The sequence below is a fragment of the Osmerus mordax genome, chromosome 17 (genome assembly GCF_038355195.1).
Source record: "Osmerus mordax isolate fOsmMor3 chromosome 17, fOsmMor3.pri, whole genome shotgun sequence".
Classification (NCBI taxonomy): Eukaryota; Metazoa; Chordata; class Actinopteri; order Osmeriformes; family Osmeridae; genus Osmerus; species Osmerus mordax.
Genome location: NC_090066.1, coordinates 13,883,571 through 13,904,458, shown reverse-complemented (window position 1 = coordinate 13,904,458; position 20,888 = coordinate 13,883,571). Strand labels below are relative to the sequence as shown.

At 41.4% G+C, this 20,888-nt stretch overlaps 1 protein-coding gene and 1 pseudogene across 1 annotated transcript in view; one reads left to right on the top strand and one right to left on the bottom strand.

Annotated features, from left to right (window-relative positions):
• LOC136959844 (putative nuclease HARBI1) overlaps nt 1-20,888 on the top strand; it is a 201,725-nt gene that overhangs the window by 177,089 nt on the left and 3,748 nt on the right. The window lies entirely within an intron of this gene.
• On the bottom strand, nt 19,289-20,865 carry LOC136959847 (uncharacterized; annotated as a pseudogene).

Genomic DNA, 20,888 nt, shown 5'->3' with positions numbered 1-20,888 from the left:
CCGAATGACTGCTCTCGTTCAAATTCATTCCTCATTGGTGTCGACGGAAGTGGCTGGATTTAAAGAGTGCAGTAAACAATTGTCGCGTTGTGTACGTAATTAACCCTTTCCGATCCATGATGGCTGTGTTCACACACGAAAACAATATTCACAGCATTTACATTTAACTACTTTAATGTTTAATTCTAATTGCTTAATGATTACATGAAAGTAAAATAAATAAATAACAATCATTCTCTTGTATGAAAGTATTATACACTTACCCAAAGATCACTTTTCATGTGCTATTAAATTACATTTACATGTATTCATTTAGCAGACGCTTTTATCCAAAGCGACTTCCAAGAGAGAGCTTTACAAAGTGCATAGGTCACTGATCATAACAACAAGATAAAACATCGCGAGTAGCCAAAACATGAAGCACACATTGTGAACAACCAAAGTAAGTGCCAAAGGGAAGAACCATAAGAGCATGTAGTTAGACAAGTTACAATTAAACAACATGAACCGCTATAAGTGCAAGTGTACCTGTGGAAAAAAGCAAGCAACAGTAATAAAAACAATATATCACAGCAAGAACAAAAATTTAAAACAGTTACCACTAACCACAAGAGCAACAAGTCTCTAAGCAAGAGTCATTGTGATCCTTGAGGAAACTAACATCGGGTCAAGCGAACCATTCCTAAGTACCGTTGTACTCCCGGAACAAGTGCGTCTTGAGCCTTTTCTTGAAGGTGGAGAGACAGTCAGTATCTCTGATGGAGGTGGGGAGTTGATTCCACCACTGGGGGGCCGGGCGGTCTTGAGCGGTGGGACCACCAGGTGGTTGTCTGAAGAAGACCGTAGGTGACGGGTGGGGGTGTAAGGCTGCAGGAGAGACTTGATGTAGACGGGTGCAGTCCCGTTCACTGCTCGGAAGGTCAATACCAGGGTCTTGAATCTGATACGGGCCATGATAGGTAGCCAGTGGAGAGAGATGAGGAGCGGGGTAACATGGGAGCGTCTGGGTAGATTGTAGACCAGGCGGGCCGCTGCGTTCTGAGGGCGGGTTGCACATGCTGGGAGACCAGCGAGCAGCGAGTTGCAATAGTCCAACTTGGAGAGGACAAGTGCTTGGACTAGCAGCTGGGTGGAGTGCTCAGACAAGTATCTCCTGATCTTCCGGGTGTTGTAGAGGGTGAATCTACACGACCGGCAGACCGCAGCAATGTGGGCCGTGAGGGAGAGCTCGTCGTCCATGGTAACCCCAAGGTTCCTGGCAGAGGATGAAGGGGTCACCGTCGCAGATCCCAGGGTGATTGAGAGATCGTGGGAGATGGAGGGTTTAGCCGGGATGATGAGAAGTTCTGTTTTGGCGAGGTTCAGCTGGAGGTGGTGCTCGGTCATCCAGGCGGAGATGTCTGTGAGGCAGGCCTCAATCCTAGCTGAGATCCCCGGATCAGTCGGGGGGAACGACAGGTACAGCTGCGTGTCGTCAGCGTAGCAGTGGTAGGAGAAGCCATGGGAGGTGATGATTGGTCCAAGTGAGGTGGTGTACAGAGAGAAGAGGAGGGGTCCAAGGACGGAGCCCTGTGGGACATCAGTGGAGAGCTGGCGAGGTCCTGACAGTTTGCCTCCCCAGGAAACCTGGTAGGATCTTCCCGACAGGTAGGATGAGATCCACTGGAGTGCACTGCCAGTGATGCCCATCTCAGAAAGTCTGGCGAGCAGGATCTGGTGGTTAACCGTATCAAACGCTGCAGAAAGGTCCAGCAGAATGATGACGGATGACCTGGAAGCCGCTCTGGCAGACTGGAGGGCAGTGGTGACTGAAAGGAGGGCAGTCTCTGTGGAGTGGCCAGTCTTGAAGCCTGATTGGTTGGGGTCAAGCAGGTTGTTCTGAGAGTTGTTCAAATTACTTGGTCAGAGCTTACTGTTGTATAAAAAACGCAATTGCGAGATATAATGCAGCCTACAATAATATATTTACATACTGTTACTATTAGTACTTTTACTTCTAATTAATCAAACAGAATGTTAGTGCTAATGCATTTACTTTGATACATATCTGCTGTTTCTCTAGACTTGTCAACTTTCTGTAATATCGGCAGACGTCCCCGCTCTTCCTCCTGCAGCCAGACAGCTATTCACTCAATTAAGGTGATAAAGGTTCTTTAAAAATAAGTTATACATAGTTAAATGTTTAAATGTGAAGGCTTCTTAGTGTCCAATCAAATGACTTGGTCAGTACCAACTAAACTATACATGTCACTGCCCTTTAGTGATTCACTTCCACTGTGTGTTTTAGAACTCTTGGCATTTGTCAATAATGGCTGAGGAGTATTCAGAATATAGTGTGACTTCAAACATCCGGCGAAGGTGTACTGCAAACGTGGCAAGATTTCTGACATCCATCCAACACGAGCAGTCTACTGTAGAAGATACCGTTATTCTTCAATCTAATGAGGCCTCAGAGGAAATGTCCAGTGATCAAGACTTTGAGAATGAACTGTTTGTTGATGCATCAATGGATAGTGCAGGTTTAAAAGAAGGTGGACAGCAGGGTGAAGTTGATGATGATGAGATTGATAATGAGGGTGAAGATGTTGAGGAGATGGTTGATGATGAGGTTGAAGATGTTGAGGAGATGGTTGACGAGGAGGTTGAAAGTCCAACAGACCGTTTTAAAGGCAACTTGGTCAATTGGGCTCTTGAATATGGAATAACATTAGTTGCATTAACAGTCCTGCTTTCGATTCTGAGGTTCCATCATCCAACCTTGCCAAAAGATGCAAGGACTCTCCTTAATACCAACAGAGGCTACATAATTGCCAGGATTGCTGGTGGCACTTTTTTTTTACTTTGGTATTTTAAGTTCAATATCTAGCACACTCGACAAACTTTGGCAGAAACTCCCAAATAGGTATACGTTGAAATTACAACTAAATTTTGATGGGCTTCCTATTTTTAAAAGTTCCTCTATGCAACTGTGGCCCATATTGGGACTGATCCAAGGATTTAACATTAAGAAACCCTTTCTGATTGCACTTTTTGGTGGAACATCTAAACCAAATTCATTGGCAGAGTATTTAACCCTTGTGCTGCCTTCGGGTCACATGACCCAAAGGTTCATAACGAACCATCGTTGTGTTTACCCAATTTTACCCAATACAAAAACAAATAAAAATAATTTTCTTTTAACCATTCCAATGTGGGGGGTCTGAGACAGCCCGACAGTTAAAAGAAAATGCTTCACTTTGTTTTTGTATGAGGTAAATTTGTCGCAATACGACGGTGGGTCACAATGACTGATGGGTCAGAATGACCCGAAGATAACACAAGGGTTAAAAGATTTGGTAAAAGAAGCTAAACAACTGCACTCTGGCTTTACGTTTAAAGGAAAACAACTCTTTATTACAATTAGTTCTGTAATGTGTGATGCCCCTGCACAGGCTTTCATCAAAGGTATCAAGTCACACTCAGGCTATGCTGGGTGTGATAAATGTACAGTATATGGTGTGCATTTTCAAGGTAGAATGACTTTTCCTGAGACCAAATGTCCCCTGAGAACCGATAGTAGCTTCAATGCACAGTCAGATGAGGAAAATCACAAGGAGACATCCCCACTAAGCATACTTAATTTTGGTATGGTAACAGCATTTCCCCATGACTACATGCACCTTGTATGTCTTGGAGTGACAAGAAAACTGTTAGAGCTATGGACTGGCAGCATTGGTCCACTTCAATCCCGGTTGTCATCTCAGAGGGTCACTCAGTTGTCTCAACATCTACTTTCTTTAAAAAGCTATATTCCCTCTGAGTTTGCAAGAAAGCCTAGGGTTGTTGCTGAAAGACACAGGTGGAAGGCTACTGAATTCAGACAATTTTTGTTATACACCGGGCCGGTTGTGCTGTACAACCTTTTGAGTGAACCAGTGCACAATAATTTCATGCTCCTTTCAGTCGCAATATCAATTCTTGCTAGTCCTTCATTATCTGTTCAGATGTGCTGTTTTGCTAAAACTTTGCTAGTGTCTTTTGTAGAACACTTTGGCCAGCTTTATGGGGACAAGAATTTGGTATACAATGTGCATGGTCTGATACATCTAAGTGATGATGTGCAACAACACAGTCATCTTGATAATATCTCGGGTTTCCCTTTTGAAAACGTCTTAGGTCAAATAAAAAAAATGGTTAGAAGTCCACACTTTCCTGTGGCACAAGTTATAAGACGGATATCAGAGTTGGAAAATTCGACCTCTGATTGTTGAAGTGACATTTCTCCCCCTAAGTTGAAAAAATATCACAATGATGGTCATATCCCACAACATGTTACCACTACAGTCAGTGAATACAAGGAAATATATCTTGCCAATTTCTGCATCAAGGTTGTCACTGGAGACAATTGCATCAAAAGCAAAGACAGTATAGGTTTAGTTAGAAATATAATTTGCATAGAAGGGGACCACTGTGTTGTGTATAATGAGTTCACTTCTGTCACAGACTTTTTTGACTACCCAGTTAAATCCTCACAGTTGGGAGTCTTTCTTTTGTCAGATATGTCTTCAAACTTGAAATGTGTCAAGGTAGATGAAAGCCTTGTAAAGTATGTGCTCTTGCCATTTAAAAACACATTTGTGGGCATGCCACTTCTTCACTTAGTGGAAGGTTAACAGATGAAATCTGTACCGGTAGTCCAATAGATATTGGCCGATACTTGATTGTATTTTACTATTATATGTAAAACATTTTGGATGCCAGAACATTTTTTTTTTGTAATATGGGAACCAGACCATACCCAAATGTTTTTAAAGTTTGTGAATAGTGTTTACAAATACTACAACAATATTTGTGTGAAATTGGTGTTTAACTATTATAAATACAAATGTGTCTTTACAAAGGTGCATGAGTGTGTCTAAAGTCATTCATGTCATATTGAACGCTGCACAAGGGCAGTGAAACATCAAGAAACACCTGACGAAACATGGGGTCTGTTTGATGTGAACATCAGGTACACAAGAGGTGAGTTAAACTTATATTTACAGTTAACTACCGGTACTTATAAGTGACATCAACCTACTGAGACAATATGCATCTGCATTCTAAACACAGCACGTTATTAAAATATTCTCTTAACAGACACATATGAAGAGGCTCGCCATAAGCTTCCTATGGCTGTGGTTCAATCTGATCTTCAGACAGAAGAGGAGGAGGATGACCGTCCCTCATACATGAAGAGAAAAGGAAGGTATATCAACTAACAACTTAATTTGATAAGAAAACCTTTTCAGTGGATAGGCTAAATATCAACATGAATGTACTTCACTGGTCATCCTTACAAGTTCAATAACCTTATATTTTGAACATCAGGGGCCGAAATACACAAATATTCAGTGACACTTAAAGTGAGGATGAACCAAGTGCCAAGTTTCCACGGAAGGACGGGTCAGTCACCTCTAAAGGTTTGCCACCTGCACCTGTCATTAGACCTCCAGAGGACAGAAAAGAGACACCTGGGACCTCCAATACACAAACAAGGACTGAGCCAAACATTCAACAGCAGCTATGCGATCGTAAGTGTTACTTGTGGCTCCCACCAGATGTCTGAAACTGGTGGTGCTAAAATTGTATTCCACTGACCCACTGGAACATAATTCAGGGATCTTAAATTTTATCAAAAGTTTGGCTTTAGATTACCACTGGGTGGTCTTTAGATTACCGCTGGTGATGTTTTCTGATTGGAAGTTAACTCTGTTTGACTCGAGACAACTATTACCTTAGCAGACATCTTCCCTCGGCTTAATGCACGGGCTTACGCCCGGGGCCTCGACCAATCAGGGGCCTCTTAATAATAATACAAAATAATAATGATGATAAACGTCCGTATTCGCGGTGTAATTACTCTGCTCTACAGTGGCATCTGGTGGTGTATGTGGAGGCAGGGGAGGCCCCCCCTCCCCCTTATCTAAACAAAATGTAACAAAATGTAACAAAAACTAGAGGGGGTACAATTTGTAGGGTGTGCTTGCTTGCGTCGGTTGCAGATGGGTCCATTTAATATGAAACAAGCTGAACCCCCTTTGAGACAAGCTGTTCTAACAATGTTGTCACCGGCAGTATTTTTCAGATGGAATCGCGATTCAAACGGTACCATCTGCTAACTGAAAATATGCCCTCAAACGCGACTTTTTGGTCTCAGTCTAGAGCCCTGCGTGGAGAAGTTGAATTGTGCTACGAGCAAGCTAGCCTAGCTGCTGTTGCTAGCCAAACTTCACTGAGGGGATTGTTTGAATGCGCCAGAAATTAAAAACGTTTCTTTTGACATAAAGTTTAGGCTGTGGCATTAAATACAGCGACGCACAACACAAGCGTGAGTTTAAATACATAATTTATTGTGACATTACTTACTGTACATGCAAGTCTTGAATTGCTTAAATGTATAATGCTGCTAGTACACCACGGCACGATACAATACTTGCTGTGCAACAGCAATGCACGTTTTATCCATGCGTTGTGGCTAATGTGTGCTGACGTTGTGACGTAGGCTAGCACTGAGTTCCCTTCGTTGACACAATGCACTTTTTGCCACAAAAACTGAATTTCAGCCTAAACCGTGCAACGGAATGTAAATAACAATACAAGCAACTCGTGCGATTGTGCGATTAGCGTGTGGGGGGCCTCAAAATGAAAAATAAAGTCCATAGCCCAGGGGCTTCAAGTGCTATTAAGACGCCCCTGTATGCCTGTACCATTAATTGTATATAGCGTTATATATAAGCGTAATAAGTTATCCCTTACCCCACCAGGAACAATACTGAACCCAGTATTGCCCCCAAAATATTTATCTACAGCTCAACTTTTACATTAACATTGTTACATTCTGTTTTGTATTTAGCAGCTATTCTTCGTGAGATATTAACTTCAATGGAGATACTTAAACAGCAGCAAAGGCAGATTTTGCTGCAGCTGCAAAAGCTCCAGACAAATGCATCAAATTTGGATGAAGTTCCAGATTTGACCGACCTTTGACTTCCAATGTCCTCGCTGGAAGATTTGAAGAGAGTTGAGGGACAACTTTCAGACCAAGGCATAAAAAAGAACTTGGTATGTAGCCTAAACATTATAAACTGTCAAACAAGTATTGTTGAAAAGTAATCAACCCACAATCTGACTGAGTAGGCTACAATTCATAAGCTTTCTTCAAATTGGTGATATAATCATCACATACATTTTTTGTTTTTCAGACAGCATATTTGGGACTGTCTGGAGGGATGACCACCAAGGAGAATGTGGCGAGAATCCTCGCAAAGCTCCTTACTAATGCCCTGGCCATGAAAATTAATTGGAGAGGGGCCAATGGGAAACAGGCCTTTGAACCTCTTGCCTTAAAAAGTGTTGTCATCGGTAAGAGTTTCATGACCACTGGCTGGTGCAGACACACAACGTCACAGAAATGTTTATTTAAATCGAACAGGCTGATGTTTTGATTGTCAGCAAAGGAAATTCATAATAACAACACAGTTTATATGACAACACCGTTTCTGTGGAAGAAAGAATATAATGAATGGGATATATTTTACAAAGGGCCCTTGATTAAAAAAATTATAATAAGGGATATCCATTGACTATGAGTAGTAATATTTCAGGGACTATTTGAATACATGTTAAATGTTCTCTCTTTCTAATAAGGTTCTGTGCGTCGTAACCATTCTGGAGTTCCTGATGCGGAAATAGAAAAGTACATCAAGCGATGGATGCAGCTAGCCCCAGACAGAGATGGAGGAAGAAAAAGGAGAGAGCGAGGGAGAAGTGACCAGACCGAAGAGTGATGCACATCCCAGAATACCTGGCACAGCTTTACAAAATAGATTGTAAACCCAAAAATAAAAATGTTATTCAATTAGGCTAGGCCTATGAGTTTTTCCTTTTTAAGTAGCCTAGTATTATCGATACTTTGTGAAAAGCAATTGATCAGCGTTAAAAACGTTGTGGATTGGGATGAATTTGATGAATTGGGATGAATTTGGGATCTTACACGGGCTGATTCTGGGCAGTCATTCATTTTGATTCCGGCCCGAGTCCGACAGCCGATTCTGGGCCGATTCATTAAGTTCTGGCTGGCCGGAAAAGGGCCGCTTCTGGGCCGATTCCTCCCTGCTAGCTGGACTTGATAAGTCATATTCCATAACACTGACTTAGATGACACAACTGACACAAGAATGCTATTGTAGAAATAAAACAAATATTACTGGTATAACGTTAATCAATGTGTATCATTCGTTCTTTCATTTTTCAATTGAAAAACCAAAAATTATTTATTTTTCCATTATTCAATTGAGAAACGAAAAACGAGAAACGAAAAACGATTGTTTTTCTTGTTATTCAATTGAGAAACCAAAATCGAAAAACCAAATCGAAAAACGGGGCACTGACCGAAAATGATTTTGAAATTTTGTTTTTGGTGACCCGGAAGTTGTTACTCATAGGTCCGTGTACATTGTGGCCATTGGTTTTTCTATTTTGCAACCCGTGTTGACAAACGCAAAATAGGGCCGTAATACCGTTTTGTCATTTTAGTAAGTCGAACACACATTTAAGTATAACGGCTTGTTTTTTGTTGTTCCGTTTTTTTTGGAATAACGGAATAACCATATAACACAAATGGTATTACGAGCCATTTACTCGTTTGTTTGATTATTCCATATCCTTTATGCTGGTATCTGCAAAAGATGAAAAATAGCCTCGTAATATCGTTTTGCCCATTTTGGATGTCAGAACCAGATTAGGGGGAAAGGCTTAATTAGTTTCCGTTGTTTTGTTTCATTTTGGAATTACGGAATATCCATATAACACAAACGGTATAACGAGCCATTTACTCGTTTGTTTGATTATTGCATATCCTTTATGCTGGTATCTGCAATAAATAAAAAATAGCCTCGTAATATCGTTTTGTCCATTTTGGATGTCAGAACCAGACGATGGGGAAAGGCTTGGTTTCCGTTGTTTTGTTTCATTTTGGAATTACGGAATAACCATATAACACAAACGGTATAACGAGCCATTTACTCGTTTATTTGATCGGCCGTATTATGCATACTGACACTAGTGAAAGAGAGAGGGGGAGGGGAGATGTGCAACGATTGGGGGTGTTATTACTTCCAAACACCAGAGGGCAGCAACGACTAGCTTTTTTTTTTTTTTAAACCTGTGATGTGTAGCGTACAGTAGCCTACTATCTTGACGACATAGCAGCAGGTTCTTAAGGAGAAAACACACACACCAAGCTGGATGTATTAGAAACATTACAAGACGGGGCTCACACCCGTGCAAGAAACCCTCCCCAACCCTCCCTCCCCCCACCTAAATTACCACTTCCAGGTCTGTTTTAATGAAGTGCACAAAAGTACATAAAAAATTTGAAAATTGTTTCTTGATGTGACTTTCTATAGGCCTAATAACACGTAGGACATAGTAGCCTAAAATCACAGTTATGTTGCTGTTCCTCAACAGCGAAAACGGAGATTGCCAAAGTAGCCAGATGTCACTAGTCGCTAATTGACATTTTTTGTGGATGGTGAAAAGTCAACATTTGTTTTAGTCAAGACCACCTAAACCGAGAACAAGTCTCGGCCAAGACGAGAAAAGTAGAGAAGAGTGTATCGAGATCGAGTAGACCAAGACAGGGCGAGGCCGAGTCGAGACCAAGACCAAGGCTAATTTTTACAGAATTGAAATGTTATTTCGATACATTTTGTAAAATAAATCATTTAATACTGCTGACTTTTCCTCAAAGTGTCTGTATTTTAATTTGTATTGTATTTAATATAAAGTAGGCCTACCTAAAAGAAAGTAAGAAAATATGATACATTATAGGCTATGAACGTACTTTATCTTCCCAAATAAATGCACAGGGATGATTGAGGATTGATTGGCACGTCTGGGGGGGATTTGGGGCAGGTAGGATACGAGGGAAAGAAAAGCTGTGTGTGAGTCGCGAGGAAAGGAGGTCGATTGCTAGCCTGGTCCTAACCAGACCCTCGTACATTTCATTTGTACAGAGGGTCTGGGATCGCTCCATTGACAGCGTTAACTTCCTTGAAGGCGGGTACTCTGTTGAAGTTTAAAACTATTGGATCTGCCCAGAGCCACTCTGATCTGCCATAACCAATCACTACTAGCGTTCGCTTTAGCCAACTCCTTCACCACTACTGTAACGGAGCTAGCTGCCGTAGCTGGAAAATCAAACTTTTCCCGAACCCTGTGAGGAGGAGGGCCATAACATCATGGCCACCAACAAAACCTAGCAAAGATTGTTCCTGCTCCGGCTTTAACTTTTGGATATTCGGCAGCAACTCCGCCGCCATTACTGAACTACAACTCAAACTAGCGAACGACATCAATGTCATCGTTCTCAGTTACTCCCTCTGTTTGCTGTTTGGACCCACTAAAATGTTGTTTCTGAAAGCTGACTAATACATCGAAATCCCAGACCTAGTACAGAAGCAAAATCAAAATTGAGCGGAAGTACGTAGGAGGGCAGAGCCAGGCTAGTCGGCCTCGAAAACACTTTTGACGACCGGATCATGCCAAACGAGCCAGTGGTGAGTGGAGCCAGGGAGCGAGGAGCTGGGGACGAGCGGCAAATGATAAAGAGAACTTCATCGCTAGGGACTAATACGTGGGCTTAAGTAGGCTAGGCTACGGCCTACTTCATTCGGGACACTGCTCTCATGGGCCGGTTCTGGGAAGGGGGGGGGTCTGAGGGGGGCACTGCTCCCCAGATGTTCCCAAAATGAAGGAAAACACCTCTGATTTTGTTTCCTTCGTTTGTTTGTTTTTCCTACTGTATTTTTTTCTATTAGCCTACTGTTCTGCCAATCACAAAAATGTCTTGTTGTTGGAATGCTGCTTCAGCATTCCAAGTATTGTTCTTTGAATCTTTATTCAACTTCTTAATATTATTCTTATTCTATTTCTTCCGCGACACCTTTCAGCGCCTTCAAATCTTCAGCTATTAAAACCGTTCAGCTATCAAAAAATTCAGCAGTTTCAGGCTATGACTGCTATATCTTTTCAGCTTTGTACCTCTTATGCTTGAATTAATATAAATCAATATTCAAATCAATCCTCTTGAACTTCAACTTTTAAATCCTTCTTCTTCCTCAATCCTTCAGTTACAGCCACCATTTGAACTTTAAAATGTTGACAAAACCCTAAACAATTTTTTTAAAAAATCAGCTTTTTGATATCTAATCAACTTTTTTCAATATCACTGATTATGTTTCATGACTTTTTCAAGCCGTTTCTGAGATTTACATGGGTGTGTAAGTGAAAGCCTAGAGTGCAGACTGAAACGCTTAGACTGGAGGGGAGCTTCGGATGTCGTTGAAAAAATATTTCTAGTTTGCCAGCATTGCCACAATTTTCGCTCTTCATGCTTCATTTTTGGATCAATAGATAGCTAATTTTGTGCTGGTCGTAGACAGTTGTCTGTTGAATCCAACAGGCGTACACATTTATTCAGAGCCCCACAAAAGCAAGACAAAGTCCAACTCTCGCCCCATAGAGACCAATGCAAATCTGGTAACAAAATCGTCAGAGAAAGCAAAAAGAACAAGATTTTGAAACTGCCGGTAGAGTCCTATTTCTGACCGCACAGAAATATAAAGGACATCTCTGGTTTCGGCAAAGTCTTGGGTCTCGGAAAATATCCTTATTTTTTGGATTGGACGTATAGTTTTGCGTCTAGGTTAACTTGTTTGAGGTGTGGATTCTAGCTACATTTCTGTTTTCGCTCTGCCCTCAGCGCGTTAGCAATCATAGCTGCACCATCACCGTGGCAACCAAACAGACATGCGCCACTCAAGTCTCTTACACAGGTGATTGGTAGTAGCTTATTAGTGGAGACACAAGACAAGCTATTCAGTCAACTCGTCTCATTAAAAGACTAAGAGCACTATAATTTCAGCTACTAAAACGAATATTCTACTTCTACTACTTCTACAGTTTAACAGTTCAGCTTTCAGCTTCTCCCGCATTGTATTTCAGCTCTTACGCTGCGTTCACACTGCAGCGTTTTTTAACGCTCTGCATCGCTTGCCTTCCCACAGTTCACCACGCGCGGGGGCGTGTTTGACAAGTTAATACAGAGTTGTAGTCATGGCCAAGCGTGCAGATTTGGGTTCATGTACTCACAATATCGATCAAAATACCACTTTTACACAACATTTATGTAAGTGCAAGATTTTACTAGTGCAAGATTACGGAGTCAGGTGGCTGAGCGGTGAGGGAATCGGGCTAGTAATACGAAGGTTGCCAGTTCAATTCCCGGTCATGCCAACTGACGTTGTGTCCTTGGGCAAGGCACTTCACCCTACTTGCCTCGGGGGAATGTCCCTGTACTTACTGTAAGTCGCTCTGGATAAGAGCGTCTGCTAAATGACTAAATGTAAATTACAGTAGAATACATGTTACGCCACCGGTCACTCAACCAGTCGTTTGTAGGCTGGGCTAGCGAGCTAGCAGTGGCACAGAACAGTCACGTAATGTGACGAGACTGAATTTAAAAGTAGGCTATAAAAACACACTAGGAACACTGACGACATCGGAAACCATGCACCATGCATTATTAGTTTAATATAATCTTTAAATTCAGGCTCGTCACATTAGTAACTTGGTTCTGAACAGACCTGGGTGTGCAGACACATACAAAAAGTTTCTCCTCCATCTTGAAATTGTGAAACCTATAAATGTTTATCATGACCAACGGTTGCTACGTTACGAGAAACAAGAAACCAATCCGATTAGCCAACGCTAGCGTTTTCACGCTCCTCGTTTACATAAAGTTGAGAAAATCCAACTTGCAACGCTCCGCTCGCCTTCCCACAATGCCCTACGCGAGCGTCAACGCCTGGTTTCATTGAAAATAAATTGGAAGCCGACGCCCGCTCCGCTGCAGTGTGAACGCACTGTTAGCATTGTTAGATGATGCAGTTCAGTTTCCACATTGCCTCTTTTAAGTGACACACATTTTTGAAATTCATTTCAGCTTGCGGGTATTTTCTCATTTCTGTATTTTCAGCAATTAAAAAAATATATATATTTCATCTTTCAGCATTCCAACGCATTTTCTGCAGGAAATGCACTTTCTAGTTTTAAATAATACTTTTTACTATATGCTGACTGGTTAGTTTGGTGATAGGGCCTATAAAACTCGAGGACAGCAGCGAGAGAGGTGCGCTGCAAAGTTTCTGGGCTGCGTTTCCCGAAAACGTAGCTACAGAGGCTCTTAGAAATGGTCGTAGATTAACGAGAGCTCCTGATCAGTCGTAGATCGCTAAGTGCATTTTAAGCAAAGAGACTCAGTGGAGACACCACAGTCGGCCGACCCTAAAAACAAGGCTACATGGATGCAAAATGAAAAAAAGACAACTCTTATATATTTGTATTATTTTCTATTGTTTTTACAGAAGTTAAACTGAAACTGGGATGTTTTTCAATGAACTAGACTACACATGCCTTTAATCAAATGGTGTGCGAATTGCGTTTAAAAAATGCATCACGCTGATTGTAAATTCATAACACCTGCTAGGCTATGTGCAAATCATGTGAACTATTTTCAACCACCTACGATATAAATTTAAAACGATCATAATAATGATGATATAGTAGGCCTATATGTAGCCTACAACGTTGCTAAATAATAATTCTTGCGTACCGCGATTAGGCCTACTCAATTATTTTGGTTAAAGTTTATTGAACAAAATTTGCGACAGAATAATCACATTTCCGCATCTGGGAAACGTCTTGTAGGAGGGTTTTCCTTACCAGCATGTTCAGGGAACGCACATAACAAACAACGATGGATCGTTATTTTGATCGTAGAGAACCCTCGTAACAGCTACGATCCATCGTTAACGGGAAACGCAGCCCAGAATGATTTTGGATGAGTGCCAAATGTTGACTCCTGATTGGATTTAAACAGTTACCATTGCTAATAATACAGTGAGTATGCTGACACACATTACAACAATCAAACGCTTTTTATTAAGAGAAGCCTCTGTCGAAATGTAATGTATGAAATGAAATATTCCCTACCCATGAACAGTACAAGAACAAGGGAAAACAAAAACAAGCACTACTAGGCAAAAAACATCAAACAGTTTACAAATCCTTTATCATCTCCAAAACTCCAGATAGGCCACGCAGCTGCCCTACATTTCAGGCACTGGTCTGCTGTGGTTAACCACTGCTCCACACAGTCCTTGCACCCCACCAAACTGCTGCAGCAACTGGAGACCATGGGTTCAGCCATTGTGTCTGAAACATATGATTATGGAAATATGACAATAAGAAAATGTACTACTTTGCATAATGTGCAAATCCTAATTGTAATTTAGCCCATCAAACAAATGAACATAGGCCTACCCTGGCAGACAAGGCACTTGAAAGCCTCCTTCATTGACATCCTCTGCTGATTAATCGCCAGCAGATTGGTTGTCTCACGCAAGCCCACCAGCACAGAGTCCAGGTTCTGGGATGCCAAGATCACCTCCTCGATTTTTTCTTGAATGCCATCCAGGCTGTCCTCTCTGAAGCTACTGAATAGAAATTACATAAGATAAGTGCTATAATTATATAAAATAAAAGGATTCTCAACAAACTTTGCAACATTGTTAATATTCAAACGTGGTACATTTAGTAATTTAGCAGACGCTCTTATCCAGAGCGACTTACAGTAAGTACATGGACATTCCCCCAAGGCAAATAGGGTGAAGTGCCTTGCCCAAGAACACAATGTCATTTTGCACGGCCAGAACCGGCAACCTTCTGATTACTATCCCGATTCCCTAACCGCTCAGCCACCTGACTCCCACAAGTGGTATAGTACTTTTATGCTCCAACTATAAGCCAATGAACACATTGTCCTAAATAACATTACTTGATACGTGGAGTCAGGTGGCTGAGCGGTGAGGGAGTCGGGCTAGTAATCTGAAGGTTTCCAGTTCGATTCCCGGCCAAGTCAAGTGACGTTGTGTCCTTGGGCAAGGCACTTCACCCTACTTTCCTCAGGGGAATGTCCCTGTACTTACTGTAAGTCTGCTAAATGACTAAAATGTAAATGTAAATGTAATGTAAATGATACACTGATTTATTGAAGAACTCCACTGAAAGTGATTAGCTTAAACTTTGTGTGTCTACAACCTTGAACGCCTCCTCTTTCCCTGGTTGACGTTGGTTAGTGTAGACAAGGACACAGCCCAGACCTTCCTGTAGTTCTGTCTCCAGTATGCTGACCCTAAAAGTGTTAAAAACACAACATTTAATTATTTTTTCTCATTCAGACATATTTAATTGTAGACATGCAAGGCCAGAAATGTGTGATTTCCAGTGCAGGTAAAGGATGCTGTGACTTCTTTTGTGAAAAATATGACCATTATAATTACAGTGTTCTATTTCATTAATATGGTATATTGTATGTTATTTTTGCTTTACAAGCTGTATTATTTCTACATACTGCTTGTGTAGTAATACATGGAAATCTTTGTGTATTCCCCTCCCCAACTCAAAAGGTATAGGCTGATCATCCGCTGATCAGCCTTGTATAGCCTGGTAATAAGATATCTTCACATCTTGTCTCTGTAGTCTCACCTCTCAAATACATTTGGATTATTACCTGTTGTTCCCTCTGAGTCAACAATTTGGGTGCCCTTGATGTCTGTGAGGACAAATTCCTCATCAGACCCAAGGGCCTCCTTCACTTTTGCAGCGATGGCTGAAACAGTTGCTTCAGTCTCTCCAAACCGCACAACCAACATGTTAATTGGCTGGAGTTTGCCATCAACCATGTCAGCCTTGTATACGGTTCTGAAACACATAAATGAGGGGGGTGGGGATTCAAACTGTCAAACCAGGACTGTGTCGCAAACTTTGTAACTGACAGGCATATAGGTATGCGACTCGCATACCTATATGCCTGTCAGTTACAAAGTATATAGCATATAGTAATATGCTTTAGGAAACAACGGCACACACATAATGGAATGCATCCCATCCACGCACACATGACTCTATGCACACCTTGAGTATGGCCTCCCAGCATGCCTTGATGCAGTTGGTATAGGAGGGATTCCAGGAGCTGTCGTTCCCTGGGTTGATGACGTGCTAGGCTGGAGGAATGAGAATCGTGGGCGCTCGGTGGGAGCTGTGGTGGTCGGTGCACGTGGTGCTTCACCGTTCACCTCATACTGCCCATGTGGTATTAGATCCACGGAGCTGAAGAATCCGTTCTCCCCTGGGAAAAGGGCCACATTTTGACCGTCTGTCAAGTAGAGCGTGTCAACGACCACCTAATGGATTTCAAGAGTTAGAGGTTGAGGCAAGTTAAATTTGTATGGAATGGAACATTGATTGATTGATTACTTTGATGACACACTCTGAAAATGCACTTTTGTGACGTACTTTGCCAGATGCTTATTAATACTAACTTACTAGCACATCGGACAGAATTATATCTCACAAATTGGGTAACCAGATTCACAAATGTCACTGGTAGGTGTTGTCAACTTTTGCACAACATTCTGCTCCACAAGAAGCCTTCAAGAACACTCAAACTACACTTTCTCAGACTTACACCAGGATTGACAGCAGGGTCGTCTCCAAGGGGGGGCATTTGGGGGGGCATTTGGGGGGGCAATGCTCCCCCAAATGGAATGCTGTGCCCCCCCCCATAATTTTGTTAAGATATAAATAAGAAATACTGGCAATGGCTATAAATTAAATATCAAGATGGCTACACTTTCCTGCAGAATATGCAGGTCTGCTCTTATTTTGCCTCTCATACATGCTTTGTAAATGCGTGCCCCCTTTGTGAAAAAAAATGAATTTTCCTCCCCTAACGCATGTGATCTCACTCCAAGCTTTTGATAAAACTTGAGGACTCAGTTTAAATATTTATCTTTGTGCCTGTGGTTAACGTTGAATCTTGTAGCCTACATGGCTCCAAAAAAGAATCTAAATGTATAGTTTGAAATTCAGCATTTTTGGAAGCATTTCAAGTGCTGGAATTTAGTCCACGTGAATTACACGTGTAGGACATCCTTGCTGCACCTTTATCTTGCCGACTCTACCACGTGGAGCCGCTTATAAGAACATGTCGACTTGAAAAGACTCGAATTCACTAATAAAAAGTTGTTTTTATTAGTATAAACCCATTAGGTCTATCGGCTAACTGATAAATAGGCCCAAAAGACTACCAGTGGGTTAAAACCTAGGTTTAAACCAAGCATAGGCTAGTTAAATCAAAGGTATCTGTTCACTAGCCTGGTTCAATAGCCCGTCCGAAATAACACATTACACAAAGAAATCAAAAACATGGTTACTTTCTACAGACATAGTCTAGCCCACTACACACCTGAAATATACGGCCAATTTTTAGTGAATTTTGAGTCTTCCTCCCTCAAGGTCACAGTTTTTGTGCCTCTTCGTACAGTGTATGTGTCCATCCTTTCAGAATTGTTAGACTGCAATCAATTAAAGGATGTTCAGTGTTCAAAGCTGAAGGCTCACACCCCGCCCTGTCTGGTCGGCCTATAGGCGAATGATAGGGCGGGCCACATGAGGGAAGTACAAATATTTTAATTATTTTACCATTTGATTTACTGTTTTAATAACTTAATAACTAGACTTTATTAACAGTCTTAAGCCGGCTGCACAGTGTACGATTTTGGCCACGATTTGGTCGTCTGAGAAAATGTAGTCTCGGTTGAGAATCCTAAAAGATTCCTAAAATCCCCCCAAATTCCTATAATCCTTTATAATAATTCTGGTTGTTCTGAACATAATAGTTAGGCCTACAGTTGGAGCAATTGGGCCTAAAACTACAAGCGAAAGCGCTTTGTGAAATATTACAGCAAAAAAATCACAAATTTTGAACTGACACTCCCATTATTTTGAAGAGTTTCCCCTTAATTAGCAAGTTGGAAGCTACTTTTATTCTGTAACAGCCCCTGAGCTCTGACGTTAAAACTTTCAATAAAACAAAATATTATTATCTCAGATCAAGGACAGTCTTTCATTTGAAGGAAGCCTCTTGGTTGTTTTTTTGCGGTCAGTTATCATTAGGTTATCCTATTTAATATTTTCCCAGAATTCATTGAAAATGTACAGTAGGCCTACTTAGGCTATAGCCTACGGATTTTTGAGAATAAAGTAATAATACTGTAAAGAAACAACGTCTACAGTAACGTACTGTAGGCCTCTGTCACTTATACAGTAAGAAACTGTTGATAATAAAGTAATAATAGCCTATTGTTGAAACAACAACATAAATAGGCTACACTTTCCTTTGGTCCTTAATTATATAATAGTCATTAAAACGGTTTTCCATGTTCTGGGGTATGTGGGTCTATGTAGGCCTATTGTAGAGGACCGTGGGCCTACAGTACAAGATGGGGGAGATTCAAATAGAGCAATGCTGACTCCAAATTGCAATAAATATATATTTATTAAAGTACGAAAGGCAGCTTAGTGCTGTCAGTAAAGTCCCAAGCCCTAACCGTCCAGCCCAACTAAACACCTAGACCACATTTGTTTACCGGCCGGACACCAACCCCAGTGATCATAGCCCAGAGTCAATATTCTGCTCCTCGCTTGCGTGGTTTCTCTACCAACAGTGGGGGGCAATGAGCATGTGTTGACCACTTAACTGAAGAGGATGAGTGAGGGCGGCAAGTGAGGCGTGAGTTAGGAGTGTCCCGATGAAGTACGGCAGTACTCAAGTCCACGTAGTCCGTAGGCTATAGCGATGACAGTCTTTGCCATTCACAGTCCGCCGCTCTTCTACTGCTCCGCGTGGCACCACTTACATCTGGCTTCCGCTCACGTCCCATCTTGTATCGTCTCATCCCACACAATCCAGTCGTCAAAAGCGATGGCCGCAATCAACCTCTTTTCTTTGCGACCCACAGTTCTTCCTCTCTCCCTCTCTCCTATCTTACCTCTCCCAAATCCCCCCCAGGCGAGACAATCAGTCTTCAATCATCTTTGTCTTTAATTGGACTGATAAATTCTCCAAATCCACTCCAAATTTTAGGCAAACGTTTTACATTTACATTTTAATCATTTAGCAGACGCTCTTATCGTTTCATAATTTGCCACTGCAAGCTGCAGTTAACTAGGTCCAGCTCCACCCAGGCCCCAACAGTCCAGACATATCACAACAATAAGCAGAGTAGGCCTATTCGAAAAGAATACCATCAGTGTTAGGATACAATTTTCTCTGAAGAATGCATTTTATGATCCAGGTTAGAACAACAAAATGTTACTTGAACACTTTTTATTTCAAGACTCACATGACTCAGTCAATAGAGGTGTATTACACGTGTAATCACATGTTGGACATACAAATGAGTGAACAACATGATGCAATTTTAAGACACCAGTAAAGGTTTACTAGTGTTCAACATATCTCTTAGTTACATCAATCAGACACATAACAGCTTCTTGAAAATGCCTGTAGTTCCGGTGTACGGTTGCTTCAAAAAGTGCTTCCATATCTGGGAACTGATCATTGAAATCCATTTCAGCTCTTGACCTCACGTCTACAGATGGGAAAGGATCAGCACCAAAGGTAGACTCCCGAGTCAGTGATCCTAGGTGCTGCTGGTAGAGGTCAGCCGCTGCAGAGGCATCGAGTAGCTGGTTGACTGGAGCGATAGCTTGGCAACCACCTCTGGATAGTACACTTGGTATCCCCTTTCCTGCAATTAAACACAATTACAAAGATTACACATTTCTAGTAGTACCTAGTACCTACCAAGACGGTGCATACTTTTAGACAATACTCGGAAATGGTGTTAAACGCAAAATAAAGTAGAGAGGGTAACATTTCAAGGGAAATTGTGAAGTAGAAAAGCTGAATTAAAATATTCCTCCCAATAGAGAGAAAATTGCATTAGCATGATTCTGAGGCACCTACTGTGACAAAAATAATGTCATTTTTTGTTGTTGTGTATGAATATGCTGTGCGTACTTCTCCTTACCTGGAATCCGGTGTGCATTCCATGATGCAACCATCCTTGTGATACCAATCTGTGCTAGTTGGCAAGTGAGTTTTCGACACACAGTATTTGGATATGCTGTCCTCCATGTCCAATATCTCTGCATTTGTCATCCCCACCAGAGCAGTCTTCAGTGGGTAGTTCACCCTGTTATTCACCTCTGGCCACATTCTTTCAACTGTATGGTTCTGAATAAATGACAATGACAATACTTTGCTAGAAAAACAACAGTCATCCCAGCATAAATTCACACGCATGCAAATAGTATATGGCTGGACATGCATGGTGTAAACTCTGTGGTGTATTACAGTTTCACTAAGCTGCAAATGTACAAAACTATTACATATTAAAACTTATTTTTAAAAAATGTCTGCAGTTCTTACTCTTGTGGATTGGGTTTGACAATAAGGAGCCGCCTCTCGATCATGTCTGTGTTCTTGTAACATTTCTTGCATGAACAAGGTCAGGTAAAATTCCTTTCCGTGATCGACTCTGACCTGGTCCCACATCCCATATTTCATTACAGCAGACCTGAAATGTATCCACACAATCATAATCCCAAAATCAAATATTTATAAAATGGATAATTACACCACAAAAAATGTCTTTAAAGTATGAACATTACACTGCACCTGACTTCCATATTGGTTATCAGAGGTGTTTCCCTAAAGTATACCAATGGGGCAGTAATTTAATTTGTAAAAGCTGTATCTTTGTACTATGTAGGCAAACATGAAGACATTCAATTCATGCTGTGCTTAATGCCTGAATGAGCCAGTTTCAGCACTTGTTTGATGTAGGGAGCATGTAGGGTAAGACCCAAATGAAGATGCTCGTAAAGATGCTCTT